Raw genomic sequence first — 6065 nt, forward strand, 5'->3', positions numbered from 1 at the left:
GCGGGGGGGGGTGTTACGGCGGGGTGGCGCTCTTCTTTTTTGCCTGGGGCGGCAAAAAAGTTAGAGCCGGCCCTGCCTCTCACACACTGCTCTGATGGCAACTCACAGCCAGCCTCCTCTGGGCCCTGTTATTACCCAGAACAACAGCAGGTGCCGCCACATACCCAACTGAGTCGCCTAGGTGCTTTACCTAAATCACTCATGGACCAACAGTAGCGACACCGACACCAGCCAATTTCCCAGCTCCTCAGCCTTGCACCCCTACTGGAGTATAAACCCAGAATTATACCACCGGGCACTGCATGGGGGTCTGTATGCTTCAAGTTCGTTCAATAGTCTGCTCCCCCCTCGGTGTGGGGAAGACATACAACAGCCTTTGTTACCAGAGCTAAGATTCTCTAACGTGTCACTCAATAACACACTGGTTAAGATCAAACATAAAACAAGTTTATTAACTACAGGCCGCTACATTTTAAGTGATAGAAAACAGATCAAAGCAGGTTACCTAGGAAATTAAACAAAATTGCAATCTAGGGGCTTGTTTACACTTACATTTTATAGCGCTCTAACTTGCTGGCTCGGGGGTGAAAAATCACCCCCCTGATCGCAGCAAGTCTGAGCGCTTTAAAGCGCTAGTGTAGACAGGCTCTGAGCACTGGGCGCTAATCCCCTCGTGAAGATGGATTACCAGGAGAGCTCTCTCATGCGCGACCACACTTGCACTTCAAAGCCCTGCCACGGCATACACACGTAAAGTCAGTAAAGTCCGTGAGAGTTGCACTTGTATAACAAGCCCATTGACATCACTGGGACTATGTGCAGAATTTGGCCCCTGCATTCTCATATTATATCCATACCAAGGAAAAAGAGTGGAACTGCTTTTTGGAAGACATCTCCGAGGAGCCAACAAAAGCAGGGGAGGTGAGTGCAGGGTTTTTTTTCTGCTCACATTTACTAAAGAGGGATGGACCCAAACAGCTCAGTTCAGATATGCACCTAACAGTCTGGACAGAGTCGTCCCTTGGGTATGGCGAATCGGGGTGACTGGTCTAGGCCCTGTGCTTTGGGGGGCCCCCATGCTTCAGTGTGCATGTGTCATGCGGGGGGCGCTAGGCCGGCCCAGGGCAGGTGGGGTTAGGGGTGCCTGGGTGGCCAGGCTGGCCCGGGGGGGTGGAGTTAGCGGTTTGGGGGGCCAGGCTGGCCTGGGGGGTTAGTGGGGGATCTGGCGCCAGCAGTGGTGGTCAGGCCTGCTCTCACCAGTGGGAAGCGTGCGTTGTATTTCTTTTTCTTGCTCGTCTGCCGTCACACCGGTCGCCAGTGTCCTAGTGCCGCTGGAACACGCCAGTGCCAGGCTGACCCCATCCATTGCCCTTCCTCCCCGGACCCCTTTCTTTTCCAGGACCCCCCAGCACAGGGCACCCCCTCGCCCCTAGCACAGGTGCCACCCTGTGATTCTCCATCATCCCTCGCCCTCCAGCACTGGTGTCCCCTCCCCACACCAGATTTCACCTTTATAAAAAATGTTAAGGGGGCCCCATACAGGCTGATTTGTCCCGGGCCTCGCACCCCCCTAGGGACGGCCCTGATTCTGGAGGACTTTTTGATCGTGCAAATTTCTTAGTTTTGCAAAATGGTTGAACTCTTGAGATATGGCTTTTTCCCTAGAGCCTCATTTGCAGTTACACTAAGAGCCCTTTACTTTGCCAGCATGCTGTAAAGGGACATTAGTCTAATGAACCCACGTCCTCAGTGCTTCCTGCTTGGGTTCGGCCTGGTAATATTACAAGAACTGCCTTCTCTGCTATGTCTCAGCACATCCAAAGCTGCAGCCGATTGCTAAAGTGAAAATGACTTAAAAACATTAACCAAACATTTTGATACATTACCAAGGGTTCGGTTCAGGTCCTGGTTGAATTTTTCAGTAGGGATTCCGATCAGTTCCAATTTTATCAAAAATACCTGACCCACTTACATCAGTGGGAGCCCTACAAAGCTAAGAGAATTTTCCCCTCGTTGTTTACTGTCCTTTTTAATGTTTCAGGTCAGAAGTCACTCTCAGCTGCAGAGCTGCAGGCAGTAACCAGGGTGGAATTTGCACTCGCTTTGTTACACCCTGCTGACTATTAACTGAATGTGCTGCGCATCTTCATGGTTCACTTCTTCCAGCACATTGTTTCCTATTGCAGTGGTCTAAACTTGCAATATGGTGTCATTGGTAGAGCTCATTACTAATGAGCAAAACATCTGTCTGGGCACTTTTATGGACGTAGAATTTTGTTCATACAGTCAATAGGATTGAGGTACCTGTAGTGAAGTTATTATAGTTATGTTATGTTAAATTTTCAGTGCGGTAACGGAGATCATTGAATTACTGGGCACATTAGCACAAGAGGTAATACACTGACTAGTGAAATGTCAGTCAGACAAGAGCCAATATGTCATGACATTCACTGACACATGAAGTCAGTCTCCAGAGATGAAATCCTGGCCGTATTTAAGTCAATTGGAGTTTTGTTATTGACTTTTGTGGAGCCAGAATTTCACCACAGAAAACTAAAACTGGGCACCCAAAAATGGAGATACCCAAAATTAGAGGCTGCTTTTGAAAATTTAAGCTGTAATAACTTCATGAGAATTGAATGCAGAGCTTTATTGTCATTGACTGGCTAACACCTTGCTTAAGTCAATATTTTCTTTGGTCCTATATGGATTGTTATTACATACATTCTGAATGCCCCCACAGAAATACCTGCAATTCTCTCAATTATATCTATTAAGGGCTTGCTACTGCACCAGGAGAGCAGAGTGTTGGATGTACGTGAGCACTAGGTGATGAGCAGAACAGCGAGTGTAAGGAACCTGGTCCTGTATTACTCAGTGCGCTGCTCTGTAGCTGTCTAGTAAAGCTACAGAAGGGAGTGCACAGTTCAGTTCCTCATAAGCAAATAAGGATCTCAGCCGAGCTTGTGTTTTCTCATGTGTGCCCATTCTCCAGCCTTTTCCCATCCATCTTTTACCCAGTCCACTAGCAAATTAGGAAGTGAGGATTTACTTCCAGGTAGGGCGGAGAAGAACTATGGCTATCTCTTCACCCTGCTTGTACCGATAGGTAATATCGGCTCACTCTTGTGCTAGGGTACAAAATCCTTGTGCGCCCTGCTGTGTTCCATGTACATGCTTGCAAGGTCAAGCACTTAGGGCTAGTTCCACAAAGGGCCTTAGGGGCCTAGCTGCCAATTTAGGCACATAAGTCCAACATGCCAGTGAGATGCTCACACCCCTGCTCAGCTGAACCTAACACTGTCGGTGCTAAATTCCTTCAGCATGTACGTTTCTGCCAGTGGACATGCACAAAATTGTCCAAGTCCTGATGATGCTGAGCTGCTTAGCTCACACCTAAGCCCTGGCAGGATCCGCCAACTGGGCATTCCCCACCTCTCTCACGCCCGTTCCAGTAGGCATGCCTAACTCACACAAAAGACAGCAGGAGGTGAGCATTTTGGGGGCGATGTCCCCCAGTAGTCCAGTAGTTATGGCACTCACCTGGGAGTTAGGAGACCTGGCTTCAAGTCCTGGCTCCAAAGGACGCAGAGCAGGGATTTGAAAACCGGCGGCCCACATCTCAGGTGATAAGTTTCCTAACGGCTGAGCTATTGGCTATAATGGAGTTAGTGGGCTTTCTCTCTGTTTTTTCATGACAACCGGCTGATCTGGCTAAGGCCCTGACCCTCTCCCAAGTATTTCCTACTGGCCAGTGTAGGCGACTCTCTGCGCAGCTTGCTGACTTTTGAGAATCTCATTCTTAGGGACCTAACTCTCCCTGTTGTATAGGAAAGGTTGGACTGTGAATTCCAATAGGCAGCAGGGTGACTAACAGTTAAGCATTGCTATGCCTAAGTCCCTTTGTGGACTTAGCCAAAAATTAAAACTCTAAAGGGGAGGTGAAATTAGAGATCTGGCAAAACTATGTAATAGAAACTTAGTGGCCCATCACAGAGCTGCTTTCAGCCATTCATAAAGTAGTGTTTTTCCTCTTGCATGTCCTCGCATGTAATGGTCCATGACCAGGGTTTCCAAAATCTCCTCCGGGCTGCACACTTTGGGCTGTAACCACTTCCGCGCGAGATGTATGAGGTCGAATAGCTGGTACCTTAGGGGTTTGTTCTCCTGATACTTCCACTCCATGAACCTCTGGGCCCGTACCGCTGCCATCACCCCTGATCGTGCTAGGATCTCTGCCTTCAGTCGGGTATAGTCAGTGGCATCTGTGGCAGGCAAGTCAAAGTAGGCCTTCTGGGCCTCTCCGCACAAAAAAAGGGGCGAGAATGCTGGCCCACTGCTCTTGGGGCCACGTCTCACGCTGAGCAGTCCTTTCGAATGAGAGGAGATATGCCTCTACGTCATCTTCTGACATCATCTTTGGCAGGCGACCAGTGGCCCTCAGGGTTCGTGTCCCATCTGACCCCCGGGCCTGGGTGGTGAGGATCTTCAGCTGGTCCACTACCTCTCACAAGAGGGCACGATCTTGGGTTGCCTGGCCCATTAATAATTGATTGGTTTCTTGCTGTAGCCGCATAGACTCCTGTTGCACCATTGCCTGAACCCGGTGGCCTCCTGCTGGGCTGCAGTGGCTTGTACTAGAGCTCTTACCACCTCCTCCATTGTGATACAAAGCAAACCAAAAAAAACCAAAAACAAAAACAAAAATCCAAAACCCCAGTGCACTTTTTTTTTAAACCACTTTCTTCCACCACGCTGTGAATGATGATCCCACTGCTAACACCAGTTGTGACAAAGTTCTTTCCTTGACTCCGTGGGTCCTGCGTTTCCTGACGGATTTTGCTAGCGTCAGAGGCTCACTGTGACTCTCCACATAGCCCTTCTCTCTCTAGAGGCAAGGGTCACAGTCTTCTGAGCCATTTTCATCAGAAGCCAGCAAGGGAGGTGAGGAGAAGCAACCCTCCCTCGCACAGTCTCTGTTGTCTCCCAGTATCAGTGATTAATCAGGGAGGGGAGGGGGGAGCCCAGGCCCACCCTCTACTCCGGGATCCAGCCCAGGGACCCTAAAATTAGCAGCTATGGAAGCTGACTTTTTGGAAATAGGACATGTACAATTCCCTGGGCCACTTCCCCACAGCAGCCCCCACTCAATATCTTCTTCACAATTACCTCAGGTCCTCCTTCCTTACACCTGATATAGATTTGTACTGGTTCATTCCTCCACCAGCACAGCTCCCTCCTATAGCTCCTGACACCCACCCCTCACTGACTACCTGGGAGGCTTTTAACTAGTTCCAGCCAGTCCTTGATTGGCTTCAGGTGTCCCAATCAATCTAGCTATCTCCACTGCCTTCTAGAAGGATCTTAATTGGCCCCAGGTGTCTTGATTAACCTGGAGCAACTGCCATTTGGTTACCATGGTACCAGGGATTTGTTTAGCCTGGGGCTAACATACCTGTTCCTCACTACTTTACTGTAGCCATCTGGCCTTGCCCCATCACAATATATATATATATATATAGTTGTATACAAGAAATCCACAGATCACTACACCTACCTTAATCCAGTAACCACCCCAAACACACCAAGATATTTGTTAGCTACAGCTAGGCGCTCAGATATCATCAGGGCTTAAATTCAGCCTGAACGGTCTGGATCAGAACTCCAGTAAATATTTTCAAACCTGTGGGGAAGAAGCCCTGGGCCCTGGCGCTCCCCATAGGGTTGAAGCTCCAAATCCCACAGCTCCAGGAAATACTCTTTGAGAATTTAAGCCCTGGATATCTATGCTCTGAGGAGAAAGTCTGGGCTGTACATCTTCACACACTGAAAACCACCTTCACCAAACAAGGGCACTTCACAAATATTTTGATTGGTAATATTGCAGTTGGATTATTCAAAAATAACTTGAACTAGTAGATTCAAATTTGGCTTGTTTTGTAGATTACACTGAGACTCACGAACACAAGCTAGAGTTTAAAGAATGTTAGTTTAGATTTTTGAAGTTAAGAATGTTAATAAACTTTGCACCTATGCATTTGAATTTTGCTACTTGTTTGCTGTTT

Source organism: Terrapene carolina, unplaced genomic scaffold (assembly GCF_002925995.2).
Source record: "Terrapene carolina triunguis isolate 2854851 unplaced genomic scaffold, T_m_triunguis-2.0 Scaffold93, whole genome shotgun sequence".
In the NCBI taxonomy this organism is placed as follows: domain Eukaryota; kingdom Metazoa; phylum Chordata; order Testudines; family Emydidae; genus Terrapene; species Terrapene triunguis.